Raw genomic sequence first — 25535 nt, 5'->3', positions numbered from 1 at the left:
AATACACAGTGTTTTCTGCATCAGCTACAAAATAAGATCCCATCAAATAATAAGCAGATAAAAATAATAAGCAAATAATATATTTTTAGCTTTAAGAAGCATACAAGTGCTACTAGGACCTCAAAACATGACATTCTAATATTTGTATAGCCCATATTCAACCTGGTGGTTGTGTACCTGGGATATTTGTAGTGACAGACATCCTCTTAAAATAAATAACATTTTAAAAATGGATGTACAAGAATTATTAGGAAGCTCAAGATCTGGTCTTACCTTTATAATTGTATTATTTTCCTTTTATATTTGTGCATCAAGACTATATAAATTAATTCTGCAGTTAGAGGAATTTGGACATTCTTGCATTACCAAGACTGACTTATTAGAAATTCCTAGGTAAATCATTCACATATCTGTCTAATATTCACAAAAAAATCATTTTTTTCTAGGGCGGCAAAGTTGATTTTAAAAGAGCTGTCAAAATACTGCTACTTATTTCTTTACTTTACTTTAGCTTTATTTTACATCTTTTAAAACATGATGATGCCCTGAAAATTCAGGCAATTTGGAAATAGCTTGAAATAAGAAGGATGTCTGTCTTTTCTCAAAAGTAACCAATGATAGGACAAGAGGAAATGGGCTCAGATTGCATACAGGTGGTTTAGACTGGACATTAGGAAAAAAAATGTTTCCCAAAAGGATTTTCAAGCACTGGAATAGGCAGGCTGCCCAGGGAAGTGGTGGAGCCACTGTCCCTGATGGTATTTAAAAGGTGTGTAGGTGTGACACTCAGGACCTGGTTTAGTGATGAACTTGGTAGTTCTGGGTTAATGGCTGGGCTTGATTTTAGAGGTCTTTTCCAATCTAAACAATTCCATGATTCTATGATACTAAGGTAATATTAGGCAAACTGTACCCTTTGATAAATAAGAGTGTGCCATCTGAGTTCTATAATTTTATCTACTCTTTTTATCTACTTGTATCTCTTCATGCCATCTCATATATATTATGCAAAGAGTCAACACAAGATGAAAAAATCTGGCAATAGAGAAGCAAATGAGGCTACACAAGCTAATAGATTATATCCTTTGTCTTAATTTGAGTGGCAAATTGTTGGTAGAGCACAATTTAAGTATGAGAACTATCAGGAGAAATTCTTTACTTCCAACTAATTTACTACTACATACATCCACTATGTTCATTGCTTAAGGTAGATGGATGCTCTTTCATACATTTTCTAGGTCTAATCGCCAGTAAAAACAAATTTTTTAAAAGTGAGGTTTGGGCAGGATGTTATTAGGAGGGAACAGTAAAATAACTTTTCTGTGTAATGGAAATGTAGTCTTTCACTCACAGCAGGTAAGACCTTGGTTAACAAAATAATACTGCAGATATTGTGAAAACAGATTTCAGTGCAGGCTGACAATGAGCCACACATTTCAAAGGAAAAGGTAATAATAACACCAAAAACTACTAGATTAGAGGAGAGAAATGTTGCCTGTAATCTCATCTACCAGTAGAGAGAAGTGGGTCATATCCTAGTGTGACTGATTAATAAGTTTCAGCTTTAACTTTTAGGTTTGGTTAATTATTTACTAATAACATTTCTAATTATATTATTTGCCAATGTTGTGCATAAACCATATCTTAAAACTATTTTGTAGCCTGTGAAATGAGGACAACTCGTATACTTGTAATAAATAATGAACTTGTAAAAAATAATTCTAAAGAATATACTTATTAATTGTTTCGATTTTTTGTCAGATACAATAACCATTGAGAAGACTCCTGAAATTACAGTAGAAATGGAATCTAGCTTCTCATATATGTTTCTTCAATATTTACTTGTCTTCCCCCTCTTAGAAATCATAAAGCACCAAGAAAGAACAAAATCTTACATGAAAACCTTACGTGAACTAATAGTCTTGATTCAGTAATGATTCTACTGCACGAGATTATATCAGTTGGCCCCACCTTAACATTATTTTTGTATTTTGGCACCCAAAACTGCCCACAAAATTCAATGTGAGGCTGCCCCAGTGCAGAACAGAGCAGAGGGGGACCAGTGTTAGATGGTTCTGTTCTCAGAAATGGTTCCCAATAATCGTTGCTACAATGACAGTGGAAAAGGACTGTGCTTAAGTCGGAAAAAGTTGGAAAAAATAATTCACCTAGAGAGGTACCCCAAGCAAACAAACAAACAAGCATTCCAAACAAAACAAAGCAAAATTCTAAAAAACCCAACAGAGATATAGATATTCCAGTTTGGATGAAAATTCAGCCTTCAAATTTGTTGCTTTTTCATATAATATTTTCCCTCAGGAATAATGACCACATTGTCATAACTCCAGTATAAGCCAGTATAAACTTTTTTATCAAAGTAACATATGTAATAAGCTATATGTCCTCACTGTGTTACTTATCAATGAAGACAAAGTGTGTGAAAGCCAAGTAAACCTGACAAATGAATACTGGGAAGACACCCTTGAAGAATTATCAGTCACTGTGATATCTAAAGTGCAAGAGGGAAAGACTTGCAGTGCTTTGGTGGTGCAGGGACATGACTGGGCCTTCACAGCCTTCCTAAAGAACACTCACTTAAAGTAATCCACTATGTTTTGGTGAAGAGAACAACACTGAGTTTGAGATAATGTCAAACTCCTCTTAATTCCATTAGCCAGTTTTCCATATAAATATCTTTCAAAATTCTGAAGAATATGTATGTGAACCTAATTTTCTTTTTTTTAATCTGTGTTTGTATAACACAATTACCAGCCACTGCATTGGAACTGGCATTTTAAGGACATTCTAATGAGAGGCAATAAGGCTTAGACACTGCAGATGATAAACATAACTGAGCCAGTATTTCCAATCTCCTCAATCTACCATTCACTACATATCATGTGCAAAGATGGAACAGCGCTACACACATAAGTGAAATACTTCAGTCAAATTAGTTCTCAGAGCAAACACACATACAATTAGAACAAATACGCTGATTATTGGAAGAACATCTGGAAAAAAAAAAAAAGAAATAAAACTCTGGGAAATTAAATATTTCAAATATTCATGGCAAAGGAAATAGAAAACATAAACACTAAGACCAGCATGCTGTTGAAATATCTTCAACCCAGACTGGTGGCTTATGTCACTGATTAGATATAGAAACAGTATATTATAGTTACGATCATTAACTTTGTATTTCATAAGGAAATTGCTGTTTAGACCTTATAATTAAGATAATGACCTACTTATTTTAGAAACAGGATGAAGAGAGAGAAATCCTAGCATTTCTAAATACACTTGTGAACGCAACATCTTTTGGTTGTTTTTTTTTTCTGTTTTTTTTTTTTTTTTTTTCCTTTTTGATCTCAAATAAATATAATTGAAATAAACCCAAAGAATTTCTACTCTAACTGCCTAATCTTTGTCTTGTGCAGCTCTGATACTGGTCCAGCTTATCATGAAATAATATAATGTCATTAAATTTGTTTCTCTACAAATGGAGAATCCAAACTTAATTCTAGCCTCATCACTCATCACAGCACATCTCCTGAAGAACAGTACTAAAAGAGTATCTTCTCAAAATGTATTTTTTTAATGGAAAGACACAAATGTGAATCACAAGACCTTAAGCAAGGTATTAAGGGGGGAAAAACGTGATTCAACTTTTATATTAGAATTAAAGAGACTAGAAGCTCCAAAATATAAACTGTAACAAAAGATGCAAAGAGCTAGATATTCTTTACAGTGATGTATTTAAACTACTCTTCTATTACACAATTTTATTCACTAAAGGAAAGCAAATTAGAGCTCTAGTTGATGTTGAAGTGCACCTCTAAATTGTCATTTATTCAGCGTTATCATTCACATTTTTGTAAATGTTTCAATGTCTTGCTCTTCTCATTTTATCATCTTCACATAGGATTTTTTTATGTGTATTTTAGTGGACAATGTTAATAATATAGTCTTTTAATATACCATAAAATTCAAGTTCTGAAAACATATTGAAGAGCTTCAAATGTGCCATAAAACAAATTCTCTGTCTAATTTTTCTACTTCCCAAGTAAAAGGGCTTCAACTATCTCACACACTATAACAACCCCTGTTTTGGGGAAACATTTCTTGATATTTAGCTTTCTATCTCCTTTTTCTGCAGTGTGCCTCAGTAGTTAGTGACAATTTAACATTCCAGGAGTCCTGCATGTTTTAGTCTTTTATTCAAGTTAATGCTTGTTAACAATCTATTATCCAAATACAAATGCCTAAAATCAACCTTATTTATATAATTTGTGCTTAAGACAAGGGACTGCTGTCACTGGAAACACGTAGCAGCTTTAATGAGACATGGTGAAACAGGTCCATTCATTCATTAGGATTAGTGAAAGTCAATTTTACAATTCCCTGAAGTCTCCTAGCATGTAACAGAATATAAAATCCACCATTCCATATGATGAAGCCTGCTTCATCAGAAGATTAAAAAATAAATTCCTCAGACGTGTTCTGACGTAACTCATGCTTTAGTATAAATATAAGTTTAGGAGTAATAATCAGAGTATAAGCACACTGATCAATTTTATGAAACAAAGTTTCTGACTATATCATGTAATCTTTCATACCAGTATTTTAAGATTAGTTAAATTTTGCAAACACAGGCATTATCACAATTTGAGCTATGCAGTGTGTGCTAGACCAGCTGTTCCATCAGGGGCACAATCACACACTGAACTTTTGGTTTTTTGGTATCTCCCTCCCCTCTCTGGATGTTGAGAATCAAGGGTGGCCTGAATGAGACATATCAGTAGCTGAATGGAGACCCAAGTGCTCAATGCACTTAAATGCTGGTGAAGAAGACAGTGAATAAGACAGAGCCTGGCTCATCTCTGTGGTGTCCAGTGACAGGCCAGTAGATAATAAGCACAAATTAAATGACAATAAAATATATTTAAACCTAAGAAATAACAAAAATTTTCACTATGGAGGCTATTAAACACTGTTACAGATTCTGAAAATATTAATAACCTTGGAGATATTCAGAACCTGAGTAGACAGAGCCCCAGACAAACCTTATTTAACCCAGCTCTACACTCTCTACTACACTTTTTTCTCCTCTTTATCCTTTTTATGTTTTATAGTGACTTAAGAGATTTGTGCACCAGTAAATGTAAAAAAAATAATTGCATAATAATAACTCCTGAAGCAGTAGGTTAACATTCAACAGTGTAGTTATGTTACTAAAGGACCTGATTAAAGTAGTGAAAAATATTTTAGCCCTTCTACAAAAAATTTCCAACACTGCTACCACATAATATTCTTCAGATTGAAGAGCTGTAAATTTAGGCCTTGATGACATAACTCTTTGAATAATATGACAAGTGCTTGTCAGTTAATATTTGCCTCTAATCTTTCTCTTCTCCTTAGAAATCAAATGTCATTGTTTTGAACCTGAGTTATTAAGAAGGTTTATGAAGAAGGTTATGGCTCAAAGAAATGTAGAACTTTCTTCCTGAAGACCTTTTTAATTTTCATTTTTTTTAGGATTCAATAACTTATTCCTAATAAAGGATAGCTGAGGGTATGACACCTCTGCTCACCACTGCTTTGAAAACTGACTAATATTTAAAATGTGGATCAGTGAAAAACAGCAATATATCATATCAAAAGGATGTATGTGTTGAATGCTGCTGGGATGAGTGCTAGGTCATCTTTTAATTAAATTCCTCATTACTGATCTGAAAAAAAAAGTATAACGACCATGCTAATGAGAGTCACATATCCAAACTGGAAGGTGCCTTACAGACCAAACACAGAAGAGTTTGAAATGCCATGAAGGAAAATATCTTGCTGATTTGGAATATTTTCCATTTTCTGGCAGATATAAAATCAAGTGCAGAAATGAAATTTTAACTCAATGAGTTTGGGTTTTCTTTTGGTTTTGTTTTATTTTTAACCAATGTTAAAACGAAAAAATGGTAGCAGAATGGATAGATAATTGAGATGTAAGAAGAGGGCAAAAATGTATCCTAGATTTAGATTGACATTATTGAACTAAGAAAGTTAATATCAGTCCAAGAGAAACTCTATTACAGATTTTCAACATAATTTTTTAACTTATAGGAGAAACATCAGCTATTTTAGGAATTAATTCTTTGTCAAAATGGGTTTGAATGCCATAATGAGAAAAAATGCTTTAGGAATAGTAAGAAAACACTTGCAAAGATTAAGTGAAAAAATTGTTTCTCTCATGAAGATGTATCTAAATAAATGTGGAAACCAAAATATTTTTAAACTTTATGTTAGAAAATAGACCTTCCATGTTTCCTTAATATCATATTATAGTACCCAAATATTACTAACATTTCTGTTGAATTTCAGCTCTACTAAAGTCGAGGGCAAAGCTTGCTGGCCCTTTGATTTCTAAAACTTTCTGAAAGTGACAGTTTAGATGAAATGTAAAAATTGACACTAGAAGTGGTAAAAGGCTACCAGTTTTTCCTGAGATACTGAGGAATTATCTTTTAATTTAGTTCACTTTAAGAATTTTCCTTCAAAAAATAAAATATTAAATAAAGTCCATGACAGTTTCATAAGTGTTTGCAATAATATTAACTGTTATACCCAATACAAGAAAATACATTACAAAATGCATGAAAGCTATATTAACTGTATTGATTTATTAAATGCATGTTTTCTTTTGCTATTAGTGTACAGAGATGATGAAAATGAATTTTGAATTTTGTCAGTTACCGTTTTAGAAACTACAACATTCCTTTAACATTCATGTTACAAGAATATGGTAAATTTGTGCTTCATTTGCCTTATGCAGAGGATAAATTTCTATAACCTTTGCAGTTCTGTTAACATTTTTTCTACTCAGGAATCTTAATGAATTCTTCTTTCTATCACCAAATTACATGGATCTGTATTTAATTATGAGAGCACATAGTAAATGAAATAGAGGATAAATGAACTCTCATTTAACCTTAACGCCACTTGAAAACCATAGATGCCAAAGATGAATAATAAGTGTTCAAAGTTTAAACCCTCTTCCTCTGGAACTGCTAGAGCTGCTACATCAAAAAAGAAACACTGTTAAACTGGTTAGATTTGGCAGACTATGGACTATGACCAAGTTACTTCTTGTTCCATAGATCATTGATCATGTAATGTAACAAATTGTAAATTATACAGGCAATTGAAAAGTATCACATCAGAGAATTTTCAGATCACCTGAGGAAGACCTTGTGGAAGGATAATTTTAATTTGATCCATGAAATGGAAGCCTGGACATTATATGTTAATTAGAAAACTCTCTAGCAAGAGAATAACACAGAATTTTGAAGAAGTGATTTCAATAAGCCGATTTAACCTTCAGAGGCTGTCCTTAGTACACATTAATTTTCTCGTTTTCTTGCCTTACCAGTTATTATAGCAAAAGACAGATTTTAGGAAACTCAAAGTATCCCAGATAAGGCAAAAGGAAACAATGCTGCTGAATACAAGGGTTTTAATTAATTTCATTTCTTTTATCTTCTTTAAGGTATTTATTGAATTCTGTATCATGTTCTGATTGCAATTTATAAGCTTTCCAGTCTTAAAAAAATTCCAAAAAACCCCACAAAAACACAAAGACCAAACTAGACACTCCTGACTTGTTACACTAAGAAAAATTCAAATCTCATTGAATGAAACATCATACTCAAAGTCAATATTTAAACCAAATGACCGTATAAAGAAAAACTTCCTGAAATACACAAATACAAAATACAAAATACACAAATACAAAACAAATAACAAAATAACAAAAAGGTTTCAGTACAAGATATCAGTTGTATTTCTCAACTAGAAGCTATTTATATACATAACATTCCATACACTTCAAATTTAATATAAACAAGCATATGGCAACATGTTTCCTTCAAATTCTGATCCCTTATAAACAAAATTCCTTAATTTTCAGGGTGGGGAAATGCGACTAGGAAGGACTTTGTGTTGTGCCTGGAATACTACCAAGCTGCAGGTTCTCAAACTAAAGGAAAAAAAAAAATCCAAAACAACAAAAGCAAATGGAGATGCAAATGATCTTCTCTTCTCAACCATTACTCACTGGAAGAAAACTTACCTATATTATATTGTCACTTTAAAAGAGTTAGTTCAATGTTACTTGGAAATAGTAATTATCACTGAAGGATTTCTGGCATGGATGGGTTTTTTTCCCCTTCACATGCTTTAACTGCAATGTTCAGTCAGCTGTCAATTATATATTGTTAAAAACAGAAGCTAGCTTGATTACAGAAGGAGTTCAGGTATGTTTGAAGAGCAAAGTCATGTGCATATAAAGCCTTGAGTGGGTGCTTGCTTGAAAATGTTTGCATTCTAGCCTCATCTGCACCAGTGACCTTCTGTTTCCTCAATTAAATCCTATATGTCTATTTTTAAAACTTCTAGTAATGTGTGGTTATTATCTGTGCTTTTTGCTTTATAAACTCACTCCTTTATTATCTTTTAGAATTAAGATTAGTCAGTCCCCCCAAAAATAGTCACTCAACATTTCCCCCAGAACAGTGACAATTGTAAGATGATATATAAATCACCCTGGACAATAGATAAAACACATCTGCTTTGTCCATTAATAAGTTGCATTAATTTTATTTTTTTAATTTACAGCAAACATTCAGAGGAAAAACAATTTTGCATCACATTAGGAAAGATCCCAAGAATAATTATATGTTGTGAAACTTAGCAATTCAGATTTACTCTACAGGATCATATTAGCTGCCAAAGTTCAATATAAATCTATTTAATAGGGATTATACATGTCCATCAATTACTAAATCCTTCATGTATAATGTGCTTCTTTTTCAAAATTGGATAATGTATAAGCCTGCTTTCAAAAAAAAGTTACTTTTGTGTATCCACTAATTTTCTTATATTGAAACATTAGGTCCAGTTGAATTCAGTGGGACTAAGAAGAGGGGCTAAAAATCTATGCAGTTGTCTTCTATTTTTCAGGTATCAGAAATTATGTCTCCTGTGTAATATGGCATATTTCAGGGATGCACAAATCTTCTTAATTCAGACACCTTGAGGAATTTTGGGATCTAAATCAAAAAGAACTAAAATTCTCCCTATACAAAAAGAACTAAAATTCTCCCTATACTCTGAAAAACTTTGACATGAATGAAAATAGAAAGCTCCTCACTGCAACCCTGCACACAAAATATAAACCAAAGTGTTAATGAATAGATCACTGGTTTAATTCAGTTAGAAAAATTATTAAAATATTCAGTGAAAATTTTGGCATGTAATTTTTTCAACATAAAATTCTTAATTGCATCAAGGAGAAATGGATTAAGCTATAGCCAATACAGAAACGTAATAGAAGCAAATCCTAAGGGGGGGTCATATAATTATCTCAAGATAAACTCTTATAAGAAAAAAAAAAAAAAAGAAGTAAAAACCAATAAAACCAATATAAAAAAAATTGTCATGACCATTGCAAAGTGGCCTGTCAGTCAAGGAGAGTCGAGAAAAAACAAGGATTTCTAAGAAACTGAAACTCTGTGCTGGGAATTGCTCTTTGGAGAGCAAGTACTGATACCAGCCAAAGGCAGCAATGATGAAAAAACATTGGGATCTCTATAAAAAAACTTGGAGCATTACTGTAGAAAGTGGGTTTAAAAGTGACAAGCCTGTACAGACAAAGATATACCTATGTGAGACTGCAGCAAGACTAAAAGTAACTGGCGGCCTAATTTATTTCTAAAATGTTGGTACAAGTTGTCCTGAATAAAAGGTTTGAAATAGAAGAGTAAAAGCTTGTGTGAGCAGACTAGCAGATATTTACTGGTAGCTGTTGAAGATCAATGATTTTTCTCTTAGCTGACACATGTGCTTCAGGAGTGGAGGAAGGTGAGAGAGAGAGAAATCTCCCATCTACATGTTTAAAAAATTGAGGAAAAGCATAGAATTTTTTTTCTTTTAATTTATTTTGTTTTGTGTTTGAGGTGGTAAGCTGGTTTTTTTGCCTAGATATTTTTTGGTTGGTTGCTTGGGCTTTTTCGTTGTTTTTGTTAAAGTGATCCTGCATACTTCTGAAAGCCACAGGAATAGAACTAATGAACACACCTATCTATCTCTTCTGTGGAGTTAGGACTCCAACACTCTTCATGTGAATAAGTCTTCACAGACAGCATAAAATAGAAATGTCCAAATATTTATATTCATCTCATTAGACTGTATGGAGTATCAAGCTTATATCTCTTTTATCTATTCAAATTACTGTATGGCTGGAAAGTCTGGGCATCAGCTATGTTCTCTCACCACTCAATTTCTGCTCACCGTTTTAACTCTGGAAGCAAATGAGATAAAACCTCTGGCTAATGACTAGTAAGATGACCTGTCAAGGGTTAGTATCCACTTCTTTCCTTTTCTAAATTATAACAGTGATTCTAGAGACATACATTGCACAGAAACACAAGCAATTTTAGAAGAGACTATATATTGAAGCATGGGTGTTTATTTAAATTAATTTCTTCTTTCTCTCCCTCTACTTTATGAAAATGGCAACTCATGAGATTTAATGCATTCAGATCTATTACTGACTCATAGGCTAACAAAGAATTCAGACTTGTTTTAGAGTTGAGCCAAAAAGAAGGCACTTTGGGAAAAAAAAATTGTTCTGGTGATTCTAGCCTTAATAATCAAGTGGATTCAGGTATTTGTTTTAAAACTTTGAGATATGCATTGTATCTAATTTCTGCTTCTTCCCCTGTCAGATCAGGTGGCAGTAAGCCATTCATCTTGTTCATTACAGCTTCTGTATAACTTTGGATTAGAGCTTTCAGACTTGGATTAAACCTATTCTTAGTGCTTCTAAATCAGTGTATTTGATTTTTTTTTTTTGTCAGGAGCAATGCTGTAGCAGAATTTCATAGGGTATCCCTACTATTTCCTACATCAAACATGACACTAAGACTTCTCAACAGAAATAACTTCAAAACTAACACAGGCGGTCATTTGTCAGTGCATTTTATAACACAGAATTTATAAATGGCAAACAGGAGATTAAAACCTTTATGTATGAAACAGCATCAAAATGTTATTTACACAGCGTTTCCTAATTTATTTGAAAGCATATATATATATATAGAACTCAATTTTTACTTCTTACTGATGTATGTCTGAGGACTCTTGCAGGATATCAAAAGTATAAGCAAATTTTTATATGTGGCATACATTAACTAAATTCTTACAATTGTAATAGAAATCTCTGAGATTCATCTCATTCATAAATACCATCTACCAAAAAAATTTACAAATTTTTCTTCTATTCTCATAGCCAGGCATTTATTTTCATGCTGCAGCTTGCTGATACGTTCAGGTGTGAGTTCTTACAGCCTTGTCTAACCTTATTCCTTATAATCCTCTCAAGAGTAAAGGTAATCTTACACCAGTCAGCAGTCTCTCTCAAGCACGAATATAGCTTAAGATACAACACTAAGACAAATATACTTCCTTGTTTTTTCATTCTTAACAAAAAAATTCCTAAAATCTCAAAAATCATGTTTTAAATATTTAATCCTATAAATTTAACTCAATGTTGAGTAAATACTGTCTCCAAAAAGTAAAAGAAAGTCAAAAAAGGAAGAGGCTCCTTTGCAACAAAATAATAAAAAGCACTAATGATTGCATCAATTTCTTTCAGCTGCAACATACAACAACTCACTCATAATATGTTTTATAAGGATAGGTGAAAGGTTCTTGCTGTGTTTTACAGTGTTACACAGAAGCATCCTTTTATATCAGTTTAAAACACAGCAAATATTTTAAGTTTAGAACAACTCTAAGCTGTGTCCTTTGCTGGATTTATGAGCTTTCTATGTATAGATATATAAGGCACCCATCTCATTATTTCTTTCTGTTGATCTCTTTGAATCACATGCACTTTGGATCATGCCAAGATCTCTGTCCGTTTGACCATGCATTATAACAGATGTCTTCTTGCTTAATCTCAAAGCATCTTGTCAGTATTTTGACTTAGTTTTCCTGCCTAAAAATTTTAAATGAACCATCGTTTTACTCACAATAGGTCCTGTTACAGACTAGCTCTAAAACGGTTCCTTTAACTTAGACTCCTTCAGACACATGGGCTGCAAGCATGTCTGTTTTCTCATGTGCTCTGTGTTCTTCTTTCTTATTAGTCTCCACTTGGAGATATATTTATGTGGATATATTGGTAAATAATTCAGACAATGTCAAGTCCACAGTTTATTTAATTAGTTACTTGTCCCAGTCCAGGAAGCAGAATTTTCTATGTATCAACATCTTAATCTCTATTAGGTAATGAAGCAGAGGGTGATGTCACCTAGGAAGCTAAGTGCTGATATCAATCAGTCTTGTGACCTAATTACAGACCCATTAAAACTGACATAGAATACAGAACACAGAGAGATGCTCTGTGTATAAAATATATTTCCTTTCTGGTTTTCCCTCTTTTGCCTCAAGTTAATTGTGTTCTATCTATAGATGGCTGGAGCATTATTTCAAGAGCAGAGACTGATCAGCTACAGCATTCAAAAATTGATCCATTAAAAATAAATAGAAAAAATTCCCCAGAGCGTGGGACAAATCTGGACGCTGTGATTTTAGAATCTTAGGGGAAAAAAAAAAAGCTACTCCGTATTTCCTTTCCAACAACCTTACAGCTTAATTTAAACACTATTTTGTTTAAACTTGAATGTCTTTTAGAATTAAACTCACTTCACTCTAAGAAACAGAAGGACAAGCTACTCTTTCCATAGGAGGAGACATTCATTTTCAACCCATACTTTGAAAGGGCTATACTTCACTATTTAGCGGTTTCATAAGAGAGCAGCATAAGAAACCATAACTGTAAGAAGAAAATATCAAAAACCACAAGCAAATATTTGTTGGAAAAAAAATTCATATTGCTAGAAAACCTATAAAACTGGAACAGAGTAATAGTAAAATTTTGGGTAAAAACTGACATTTGTGGATTTGTATATCCTAGAATTCAAGTGCTGTTAGTGGCATTTGCTAAGCAGCTCCCTTGTGTTCTGAAAGAAAAAAACCCATAGCTGTAATTTTTTCACATCCTGCAATTTCCCTGGAGCAGCTGAAAACTAATAAACACTGAGTTATATAGGTCAAGGGAAAACTGGTAATAGAAGTCTGAATGTCTGTGTCTTTTTGGATCTGTTTAAATAAATTTTAAATAAATCATTTTTAAAAATAGATTGTAAATAAATCCTTTAAACCAGACTGTGAAAGCAGACAGCAGATTAGCATGTGCCAGTAGTAGCCAATTAGAGTCAAACTCCTGTGTACAAACTGACCCCTGCTGATCAGATCACACCCAGTGCACGCTGTGCAGGTGACAAACAAGGCTGCCTTTCACTCTCAAGCTGCTTCCAAGGGTGCAGCTTCTGCAGCAGAGCCCAGCCAAAGCCCTGCCCTATTGCCAAGGGCCAGGATGGGACCCTGGATCACCACTGGCTGTCCTTGGCAGCTACTTCAGCCCCGTGGTGAGGTGATGAGCTTGCACCTTTCTCTACCTCTGCATGAAGATACACCTCTTCTGCACAGGCAGGTTGATATCCTGGCCATTTTATGTTGGAATGTTATGCTACTTCCATCAACTGAAGTGATAAATACAATTAATTCTTCTCCTTCTTCCTGATTCCTCCTGCTGTTAGATTTCACATGCAATCCTCACCTGTACTTCTGCTGCTTTAGTCCTAGAGTGGAAGTACTTGTCACTAAATTTACAAAGGAAATCAATGATTTTCTTTATGACTCCAAAAGGGAGCACACAGGCTACCTGAAGCTGTGACTGATTTCACAAAATACCCAGGTTTTCTACTTTTAAACAAGAATTGTTGCACAAAAGAAAACTGCACGCAGGTTCCAAATAAGTCTAGTTCAGTCTAGTCATAGTAATGACTGACTTTTCACTAAGTTTTGATCTAATGTTTAGAAATTTGCCTTGAAATCCTTCTATGAGATGGTTGAATATCTACTATTTTAATGATTTCTCAAGAACACTTGCATATTGTTGTTGTTACCTAATTAAATAAATAATATTTTCTGACACACATAAGCAAGCTGACAGGGTCTCAAAATATGTTTTCTTTTCTCAGGACATACAGTGTGAAAAAAAATTTTGATAAATTCCTCTGCATTTTACATTATTATCTCAAATGAAATCAAATAATTTTAAACCTGAGAATAATATGGATCAGATTATACTGATTTTGAAGCCAGAAATTATTTTGAAGAGAGAAATTTTTTGCATCATAATTTCAGTTTTTAAATTACTTTCAGTGAAAAACCTTGAAAGCTCATATACTCAAAATTTAAGTTGGCAGTTTTTTGTATGCTTCAGTCAACTTCCTGCTTTAAAATATTTTTTAACTCCATTTCAAAAAACAAAATATTCTGCAATATTTATGAATTTTCAGGGAAGTTATGTACCAATTAGTCTTGCACTAGGCTAAAATCCAAGGTTGACTCAAAATACCTTACTCTAGGCAATTAATTTCTTTTTTTATATCTTGAAAAGTAAGGCCAACATATAGCAACACATGTAAGAATGCTGGGTTCCTTTAGCCACATCAAAAATACAAATCTGTCACAAGGTAGCTCTGAAACTTTCATTTGCAGGTATCAAGTCAGGCTTTTACACAGACATGAAAATATAGGCTGCTCCATGTATAAACTATTTTCATGTAGTAATTTTGAAAGGTAAATATATCAGAAGAATACAGTATGTATTTGGTACTTCAGCAAAATTGTACATGTATTTATAACCATATAAAAAGTCAAAATATGCATAAGAGCACTGCGAAGATCAGGTAACTTCATTCTAAATCAGAGAAGTAAAATTAGATATCTGGGTTTGGAACAGACAAATCTAAGTTGGACTATTAGGCATGGAACAACCTAACATACATACATACATATATAAATATAAATATCAATATCAGAAATATCACTCATCTGGTAGAGAGCCTCTGTGTCATTTGCAAGTTTCTATTTATTTAGTTCATTAAGGTTTATTAAATTGTAAGGTAGACTCTTTAAAAAGCACCAGCATGAACTTTTTAGTAGTTCTTTTCACTGCTTGCTCAAGAAGGCCTATATCACCAGGAAGAGATTTTGAAGTACAGCTTCAGATAACCATAAACTCATTTTTGTAACTCTAACATGATGTGTATATGTATATGCATATGTATATGTATATGTATATGTATATGTACATATGTTCTCCAATTGTTAGCTACAAAAACTACCTCTCCCTTATTCTGATTATTGTACAACAGAAAGGCTCTTGTGTGGGAAAGTCAGAGTCTTCTCTGCCACTGAAGATTATGTTTACCATTCTATAAAGGGTCAGAAATGTTGAATTGCAGATTAAATAATCCACTCAAAATCCATTTGAAATCAGATGGTAACCTGTCCATCACACAATAGGCTAAAATGACAAAAATATTAAACTGAGTAAGATTAAATAATCTGGCAGATGGAATGAAAAAGTGCAGACATGCTTTGCTTCTTTTGTTTCCCTTCATATTGCACTATTTTTTGTTTGGTGTTTTACAATTATTTCTCCATAACTGAGAGAAAGAGAAGATTCTATAAAGGCTTAAAATATATGAAAACAAACACTGCATGCATAGGAACACTGAGGGATCAGGCTAGACCAAAATACATCAAAATCACAAATACAGCTGAAGCTGAAGCACGCTGATTAAAAATTATTAAATATCTTACTTGGTGTCTTGTTTCAGCAAGACCCAGTGAAGTGAGATATATCTTTTTTACACCTTTTTCCTCATGACTCAATATAAAAATATTGCCTTACCATGCTTCTGAAAGCTGCATGTATTTAACAGAGATATGATGAGCTTCTATCCTTAGACTAAAAATCAAATACAATCTGCAAGACAAATTGTGCCCTGAAGAACAACTATGTATCTCAATGGGAGTCAGGAAAAGGCCAAGGAGATTTTTGATTTAACAAAAAACATTTTTCCCAGATGTCACTGGCACATGTGTAGAGTCTCATCAAATTTTCAACAACAGTTTTAAATGCCTTTCTCCAATACAAAATTTAGGTATCCTGACAGATAAAAGAATAATAGGGTAAAATATGTGAATATTTGCTGATTCCCTCTTGTTGTGTATTTCAGTACTTCAGATATTGCTTCTCCAGGGAAAAAGACTGACAATGAAAGAGAGGTATTTGTGGTTACAAATGCTAGGAGGCAAAAAATCTGAATCTATTCACTGTGAATGATATTATACAAAGATAGTATACAGAACTCAACTTCTCAATTCCAAAGGCTTCAAACCTGTTATTGAACATCTAAACATCTAAAGCAAAGAAAAAGAAAAGAATCCTAGAGGTCAGCAGTCTTGAGCAGGTATGTGGCTTTTAAAGAGAACTGAAATAAATAGTCTTTGAGGGAAGAGGAAACTGAGTTAATATTTGTGTTTTTTGGTTGTTTTTCAGTAGAAAATTATTTTTGGACAAAATCTGTGCATCACACCATGGGCTTGCAGTACTTCATCATGAGATGTTTGTGTCACTAGCCAACCTGCTACATGCTCCTTCTATCAGGTCAAATCTGAACAAAATTACACAGATCTGGTGGGAATGTAGAAGAGACAAGAGTGAATGCTGGTGAAATATCCCTTCTGCAAAAAGAAGAAAGCTTCAGGTGAGGATTGAAGTAATAAAAGATAGAGAAAATGCAGTTTTACTGTTGTGAGAAAATACCTCTCTAAGAGAAAAAAAAATAATCCTTTGAAACTCAATATATTGAATGAAAGAGAAAACCAGGGATGGAAGGCATTCCAGGAAAGTTAAACTACAAATGAATATTTCCCAAAAGTAATAGAAAAAATGTTTTACAGGCCCCAGTATTTTTGAATGTATGAAGACCATAATTTGCCTTGTTTAAGCTCCTGAACATGCTAAGTGATAACTAGACCTAAAATGAAATTAGCATCAGCTACATTTCCTTACTTCCCCACAAGACTTGCTGGTACATTTACAAAAGTGGAATCCAATTCACTGAGTTCAAACATTTTGTAACTGAAAAACAATGTTAAATATGCTTTTTTTAAACTTGTGAAAAGGCAGTGATGAATTTCTTTAGTTTATCTACCATAAATCTGTCTACCTTCCGATGACTTTCTAATATTTCCTTTATGGAGGCATTCATAATTTATTTCTATACATGCTCTTTAACATCTAGCTGATAGAAATGCTTATTGTAGTTATTTAAAACATAGTAATATTCATTTTTTAATTAAATTTTACAGCTTTTTCCTGAATATTCTTTTTTGGAAATTTTTCTCAGTACCTACAGCACACAAAGAAAGTAGCAACTGTTTAGTCAGAAAGAAGGTAGAACGTTTTTAGATTTTTAACTTTGCAGGTGGGTATATCAAATTTTTTATACAGAAAGATAGAGTCACATAAAACAGAAACATATTTACAACTAATTCCCCATACTTAAAAGAAAAAAAATTAAAAATTGAGTTTCCTTTCAAATGAATTATATCTGAAGATGTGAAATAGTCACTAATGTTCAAAAGCACTCACCATTACTCTCATACATAGCGTCAAGATTAATAAATAATTAAGAACATTTCCAAAACAAACATACCTCAAAGACACCGTTTTCTTAATTGTTCAGGAGAATTACTACCTCAGCTGCCTTTTTGTCTTCTGGTCTTGAATTTGTTTTGTAGCCTAGGAAAAATAAATCTCAGCTTACTTTCAAACTGAAAGCATAAGGCTAGACCCAAGGAAAAACAAAACAAACCAAAACAAAACAAAAAACAACACTTAATAGCATTGCAGTTAATTCTGCTGTAATCCTACCTCATTATCTTAAGCAAATAAATCTCTAAAAAGGATTACCTTTTTAAAAGCAAATTAGAAAACTGAATGTCATCTGTGCAGGGAGACATTCTTTTAAAATGCAATCAGCAAGGATGCTCATAAATAGGCCACTCTATAAAAATATTCCAATCAGGCAATCTTTACCAGATTTTCAACAGATGTGTATGTAACTATGATTTCACAAATTCCTAAAATAAAATGTGTCAACATCGTTTACCACAAACTTTCAAGAGTCTAAAAAAACTGTACTCATTTATATTCTAGAGAAAGAACAATATCATAAAGATATGTTCTTCATGCATCAACTGCATGTGCTCTTGCCACACCACCCATGTCAAGAATGTAAATGCAGGGACTGGGAGAATGAAAACCCAAAGCCCATTGTAGGAGAGGGGCAGGTTCAAGACCAAGGAACGTCAGTGTTCACAAGTCCATGGGATGCAATGACATTAATTTGTAGGTCCTGAGGGAGCTGGCAGATGAAGCTGCTAAGTCATTATCCATAATTTTGGAAAAAACACGGCAGTCAGATTTGTGCTTACAGACCAGAAAGCCAATGGAATCCTGGGCTGCATCAAAAAGTGTTGCCAGTAGACTGAAGGAGGTGATTCTCACCCCCTCCTCTGCTCTTGTGAGACCCCAGCTGCAGAACTGTGTACAGTTCTGGTGTCCCCAAATAATGAAGGACATGCAACTGCTAGATCAAGTCTAGAAGAGGGCCACCAATTTTAGAAGAGGAATGGAAAATCTCCCCTACAAAGCCAGGGTGAGAAAGTTGGGGATATTCAGCCTGGAGAACAGAAGATTATGTGGAAACCTCTCTTCAACATTCCAGTATCTTTCCGTACAGTGAAACTGGAGAGTGACTCTTTGTCGGGAACTGTAGTGATGGGATAAGGGGTGATGGGTGCAAACTGAAAGAGGTGAAATTTAGATTAGCTATCAGGAAGAAATTCTTTACTGTGAGAGTGGTGAGACATTGGAACAGGTAGCCCAGGGAGGTTGTGGGTGCCACAACACTGGCAATGTTCAAAGTCAGGTCAGACAAGGCCTTGAGCAGCCTGGTGTAGTGGGAGCTGTTGGGACTTCATGATCTTTAAGGTCCCTTCCAACCCTTTAACATTCTATGATTCTATGCATAACATAACAGGAGCAGCTATTTAATCATCATACCTCCCACTCCTGCGCACCATTATAATTTTCATTTACTGAGGAGAATTAAAAAAAAAAAACAAATAGCAAGTAAAGTTGTTATGTTTTTACTTTATTTCAATAACTATGTTAAATTCAGGAAGCATAGCCCCTAGGTGCCTCTTAATACTCATCACACATTTTTAGAAATGCACATGGAGTATATAAGCAGTGAAGAAGCAGCAGATGCTATCAAGAGAAATCAAACTATTGAAGTCATTATCACTGTTAGAATGTTTTAAGTTTTCTCAGAAAAAAAATACCAATTTTAAGGAGTTTTTGATATATTTAAGTTAAAAATAGATACCATGTGATATCACAGTCCTGAGGAAAAAAAAAATAGTATTACAAAAATTTTTTTTCATTAGAGAAACCAGTCTGTGAGTCTGTGACAGCTTTATTATTAAATTAAAAGAAAATAACAGAAATTAATAAAAATAAAATTGCCATTTGCATTTTTAGCTTCATTTGTATTGAACTTATCAGTTTCATTTTAAAATATAAACTTAATAATCCTGCGAGTTATGAACCATGGTTTTAAAAAGTTAAGATTTCTGCTAAGGGTAGAAGTAGTTTCCATGACCAAGATGTAAGTTAGGTAGGTAAATGGTAGGTTAATAATTACTAGATGCTTAGGCTAGAGCTGATTGGTATAATTATCTGCTATTATAAATTTACATACAGAAGAACGTAAAATAAGTAAACCATTAATCACGAAGCACAGAGCCTTGGATCGTGCCAGAGGGTCACTGAGACCTGATGAAGACTCTCCTGACTTCATCCTTTGAGACCACTGACCCATTTCGAGACCACCAACCCAAATTCAAGAGAAGAGCTGTGCATGCATGAAGGACTGATGGGCTCATTTTAATATGGGGTGGGATGGGAGGTGCTGGGGTTATGCAGATGTATTGTGTGTAACATCTTGGGGAATAAATAGATGGCAAAGAACCTTGTTCGGGGCGGTCACGCCTTTGGGAGGTGACTCCCGTGCCGCCCGCCGGTGAATAAACATAACACTGTCTAACTTTAATTAGTTACAGGGTCTTTGTCCGTGATTATACCGGGTTTTGTAATGATTCAGTTACTCCTTTCTTCAAATTATTTTATTTATCTATATCAACGCAAACAGTTTATGTTAAATAAAAACAACACAGAAGACAACTTGCTTGAAAGGAATGCATGTATAACAAATCTAGTGAACTCAGCTTTGAAAGTTTATTATGGTATATGTGGAAAAAGATATTAATGAAGAAAATATTTAATGAAAGTAATAAAAGCTACACAAAGCCAAGACAGAAATGAAAAACAACTAAAAAGGGTTAATCAGATTTTCATTTTTATCCACAAGACAGCAATGTAGTTAGGCAGAAAGAAGTCAGGAAACGAATTTCTTCAATAGCTGCTTCAAAGTCTTTTACTTCAGTATCTCTCAAGAACAAAATATACAATCAGACTCACATCTATTTGAATACATGAAAGCCAATCCATGATACAGAAGGTAAAACAAGGCATCCAGCATTCACAATAATATGCAAGAAATGGAATATATTACACTATCATTCAAGATTGTCTAAGAGCGAGGGAACTATGTACTTGTAGTTTGCAAAATTAAAATAATCACACTGCTACCATTGAAGCAAATAATGATTTATAACTATTTTTATGTCAATGTGGCCATGACTTGAGGGTTTTGTATTACTTTTTCAACAGCAATATAATGGAGTCTCATACAATTTCTCCTATTTCTCCTTTGTTAACAATTTTTGAGACTTGCAAGTTTCAAGATTAACTGATGTAGCTTCATCCAAAGTCTATTTTCATCTGAGTGCTAGAACATTTTCATGGTACATTGAAAACAAGATAATGGAGTGACAGTGGTAAAAATAACGTGCTTGAAGGAAGAATATTGCTTGAATATCGCTTTTAATCAATATTTAGGTGAAAAGTTGCAACAAAGCAGATATCTTCATAATTGCATTTTTCTTTTTATTTTTTAAATACTAAAAGGATTCAAAAGAATTGTTTCACGGAACAAGAGCACGTATTTAAAAGTAGTTTCTAGTCTCATAGAAATCCTTATATCTTTGTATTGTTACAGTAGTTGGAGAACTTTAATCTGATTTGTTTTATGGTGTTTGCTGAGACTTGAGAAAAATGCCCAGTTCTTTTGGTTTGCTAATTTTTTTTCCTGTTTTATTTCTCCTGACTTTGGTTGGTTGTGATTTGTCTGTTTGGGTATTTACGTTTGTGTTCACACATGTGTTGTTTTTGCACTGCTTAGTTTTGGTAGCAGAGTGGGGATAAGGAATTGGCTTCTGTGAGAAGATGCTGGAAGCTTCCACTGTGTCCAGCAGATCCAATCCCTGATGGCTCTGAAGATGGACGTGCTGCTGGCCAGGGCTGGCCCAATTGGAGATGGTGATAACACCTCTGTGATGACAAATTTAACAAGAAAATGAAAACAAAGTGCACACAGTTTTTTGGTTGTTTGGTTTTTACCCAGAGAAGAGGAGGAGGAGAGAACATGCTAGAGAAACCATATGGAGACACCAAGGTCAGTGCAGAAGGAGGGGCAGGAGCTGCTCCAGGCACTGGAGCTGAGATTCCTCTGCAGGATGTGGTGAGACCATGGGGAAGCAGCTGTGCCCTGCAGCCCGAGGGGATCCCGAGATCCACCCACAGTCCATGGGGATCCAGGGGGATGCAGAGATCCACCCACAGCCCGTGGGGGAGGTGCCCATGCTGGAGCAGGTGGATGCCTGGAGCAGGCTGTGATCCAGGGGCAGACCCAATGGAGAGAGGGGTGCTGCTTCCAGGCTGGAGCAGCCTGTCCTTGGGGGACTGCACCCCATGGAAGAGTGACCCACACCACAGCAGTTTTGGGAAGACTGTGTGCCCATGGGAGGGACTCACATTGCAGCAGTTTTGGGGGGACTTCTGTATGTGAGAGTGGAACCACGTTGGAGAAGAGCTGTCTCCTATGGGAGGGACCTCACTGTCTCACAGGGAAAGGATTCCTCTCTCCCTGAGCAGCAGGAATCTTCGGGTGATGAACTGACCACAGTCCCCATGCCCTGTCTCCCTGTGCTGTCAGGGGGAAGGAGGGAGGAGTTGGGGTAAAAAGGTGTTTTTTAAAGGCTTCTTTTACTTATCCTTCTCTGATTCTGTTAGCAATAAATTCACTTTGTACCTTTAAGTTGAGCCAATTTGGCCCTTGAAGTGTTTTTTTCCCAGTTCTTATCTCAACTCATCAACCCTTCATTTTTTTTTTTTTCCTCCTCGGTCCTGCTGTGGCAGGGGAGGGTGAGCGAGTGGCTTTTGTGAGCGCCTGGCATTGTCAAATCACAACAGTGTATTTGTTCAAAACTTTGAAAGCTGATTTTTTTTCCTACACTGCGGTGCTTTCAGAGATACAAGTTCAGTTCCACATGCATCTATATTAGCCAAACATTAAAAAAAAAAGTAATTATTCTTAACGATATTAGATAGAAAGAAACCCATGGATTTAATCTAGTCCCTCTTGATATTTGAAGATCCATATTTACTGTCAGAAAGGTTTTGCCCTTGCAAACTTGCAGCTTTTGGTTTCCTTTGTCCAGTCATTTTATTGCGGTAGTGCACAATTTCGTGCAAGGTTAAAATAAAGAATCAATGATGAATTTGTACTCTAACATTCAGAGAACTTGAATATTAGTGACATCTAGAGCCCTAGCTCCCCTAAGGGAAATTTCTACACATACTAAGTAAAATGATTAAAAAAAAAAAACAAACCAAACCGAACCAAAACAATACAAACCAACAAAAATACAGAACTGAGTCGGTTGTGTTATGAAGTACAGGCACATAATTTCAAGTGTCATTGTGGTACTGTGTTCTTGGAAATCATCATTTACAGGTTTCAGTAAAAAGAAAAATGAAAATACTTTCTCTTACAAATTCTCCGATGTCTTGTATGATGTGAAATGTCAATTTCTGGCTTCTAAGTTAGAAAAATACTATGAGTAGAAACAGACTGATTGAATTAATAATGGATTTATGTCTTCAAAGCAAAAAAAACCCCTTCAAACAACAAAACAGCCGGAAGGTCAGAAGGTAACAATATTAATCAGACTATGGGAGTACAGTTAACTTTTCAAATTATCTTGATTTGTGAGATCTTGCTAGCCTTACTAGCTACTGGTATCATCTACCCTTTCATTAAATCTGTTTTTTAAACCATTGTGAATGTGGACTATTAGCTACTATTTGTGTTGCAGTACACAGATGAAAAGGATATCCACAAGCTAACAAAAACTAGAAAAGACAGCTTTGAAACTTCGGTTTTCTCTTGGTGCTCCTAAAGAGATCAAAACTCATAAATATCTTGCCATATTTTTACCTAAGAAAAAAAGCAAACTTGATATCTTTACCTACAGAAAAAAACAAACTTGGAGACAAAAGAGACAATGACTAAAGTCTTCAGCTTATATTTTAAGTCTTGCTTGCTTATCATCTAAAATCAATAATCAACTATTTGTTCTCCAACGATTCAAGGTACAACGAAAACCACAGCAAAATTCACTTTCTGGAGGCAAGAAGCTAAATAATTTTGCTGCCAAATACTTGGTTTATTACCACCTAGCAAAGGAAAGAGAAGAGCTTAAGCACCAACAGAGAAGAAGTGTTTGTATGGTGGCATTGACACCACTTAGATGTCTATATAACAAAACAAAACTAACCAAAAAAGCAAACATCATAAAAACAAAAAAGTCTGATGTCATAAAAGATGAAGTAATAAAAAAAGAATTAAATACTCTTCAAATGCCTGTTGAGCAATGACATATGCTAACCAAGACAATGACAGGTAGAGATAGTTGGGACACTTTATCAGTCTAAATGCATTTACAGGATAATCTCCTGAACCATAGCTTATGTTCAAAACAGTATCCTCACAGATCTGTAGAGGATTTTAAGCTGAAGTGATGCAAAACAATGGTTGAGTATATATACTTTTTTCTTAGTTTCTGACATAGATTTTCCTTTACATCTGTTAAATAGATTTCTACTTGAACTATTTCATTATTTTATTAATGCCAGAGAGAGCAGAGTTCATATTAAAATGTTCCCCGTGAAAACAAGGATCAAGTTTCTTCATACATATTTTTACTGCTATCAGCATAATTTTTCCTTCTCTTATTTTTCTTTATAAGTTGTTTTTCATTAAATACAGAGCTGAATTAGAACAAATTAGTGTGAGGAAACTTAAAATCCTTCATTTTCCAAAGTTCAGGGCCGTGCAATTGATTCTTTCCATTTGTTTCAACTTAGAGCAAAGATGATGTTATTAGAAAAGCTTAAGGAATATTTCAATTTGCACTCTAGAAGTATATTTTCAGTCAACCTAATGAACACTTTTTACACTCAAATGCACAATGAGGTGCTGGATACCTGAGACCCTGAACAGTAATGTGTTCTGAACTTTGCTTGCTGCTTTTCAGCTATCTTCAATTGAATTCCCACTCTAATGACACTGTGGTACTACAAGAAACATCTAAACATACCTAGGATAAAAACCCAGCAGATTTTCAACTTGACTTTTTTTCACTAATTTGCTTGACAATAAAAGAAATAATGAACACAAATTTATTAAAAACAAACAAACAAACAACAAACAAATAACAACAAAAAAATCAAAACAAAGAATCTAAAAATAAAAATAAAAATAAAAATAAAAATAAAAATAAAAATAAAAATAAAAATAAAAATAACACAATAGAGTATTTCAGTTGGAGGGGATCAGCAATGATCAAGTCCAACTACCTGAGCACTCCATAGCTGGCCAAATGTTAAAGCACATTAACAAGGGCATTGCCCAAATGTCTCTTCAGTCTTGGGGCATCAACCACTTCTCCAGGAATCCTGTTCCTGTGTTTGACCACTATCTAAGTAAAGAAATCTTTCCCATTGTCCAGAGTAAACTTCCCCTGGCAACCAATCCCACGAGTTCCAGGGAGAAGAGATCAGCACCTCCCTCTTCTATTTCCCACCTCAGGAAGCTGAAAAGAGCTATTCAGCCTTTTTTCTCCAAACTAGACAAATCCAAATCCTCAGCAGTTCCTTTCTTGTAAGGCTTTCCTTCCATCCCTTTCACCAGCTTTTTTGCACTAAACCTATATGCATTTTTAAAATTTCCTTATTATTTTAGAAAATTTTATGAAATAGAAATTTTAACAATATATTTAATAAAAATTATAAATAATATAATATTTATGCTATAAATTGAAATTCTATTATCTTTTCCAACCTAAATGATTCTGTTAGTCTATGAAAATATAAATTAAACCTGACTGTTAAAATGTTTTTCCTGCTAAACAAACATCTTCTTACAGTTTTCGTGCTTAGTGTTAGTAGAATTTTACTGTTTACA

At 34.2% G+C, this 25535-nt stretch overlaps 1 protein-coding gene and 1 long non-coding RNA gene across 25 annotated transcripts in view; one reads left to right on the top strand and one right to left on the bottom strand.

The window, feature by feature from the left end:
* The window catches only part of LOC148225324 (uncharacterized), a 65169-nt gene extending 45010 nt beyond the window's left edge, over positions 1-20159 (top strand). For 14 of the 18 annotated variants that reach the window (XR_015805672.1, XR_015805669.1, XR_015805670.1 and 11 more), the window contains 4 exons: positions 16212-16445; positions 16535-16742; positions 17350-17465; positions 19811-20159. This is a non-coding gene — a long non-coding RNA (uncharacterized LOC148225324). Of the gene's footprint in view, positions 1-8941; positions 9010-16211; positions 16446-16534; positions 16743-17349; positions 17466-19810 lie in introns of all 18 variants that reach the window. The other 4 variants (XR_015805676.1, XR_015805684.1, XR_015805688.1 and 1 more) reach the window with 4 other exon arrangements.
* The window catches only part of CDH18 (cadherin 18), a 490532-nt gene that overhangs the window by 273132 nt on the left and 191865 nt on the right, over positions 1-25535 (bottom strand). For all 7 annotated transcript variants that reach the window (XM_088170648.1, XM_088170626.1, XM_088170705.1 and 4 more), the window contains one exon: positions 17697-17782. The gene's annotated coding sequence lies outside the window, so the exon portion shown is untranslated. The remainder of the gene's footprint in view (positions 1-17696; positions 17783-25535) is intronic.

Source organism: Sturnus vulgaris, chromosome 1 (genome assembly GCF_052056855.1).
Source record: "Sturnus vulgaris isolate bStuVul1 chromosome 1, bStuVul1.hap1, whole genome shotgun sequence".
NCBI classification, from domain to species: domain Eukaryota; kingdom Metazoa; phylum Chordata; class Aves; order Passeriformes; family Sturnidae; genus Sturnus; species Sturnus vulgaris.
The sequence above is the reverse complement of the archived record's forward strand: the minus strand, read 5'-3'. Positions and strand labels throughout refer to the sequence as shown.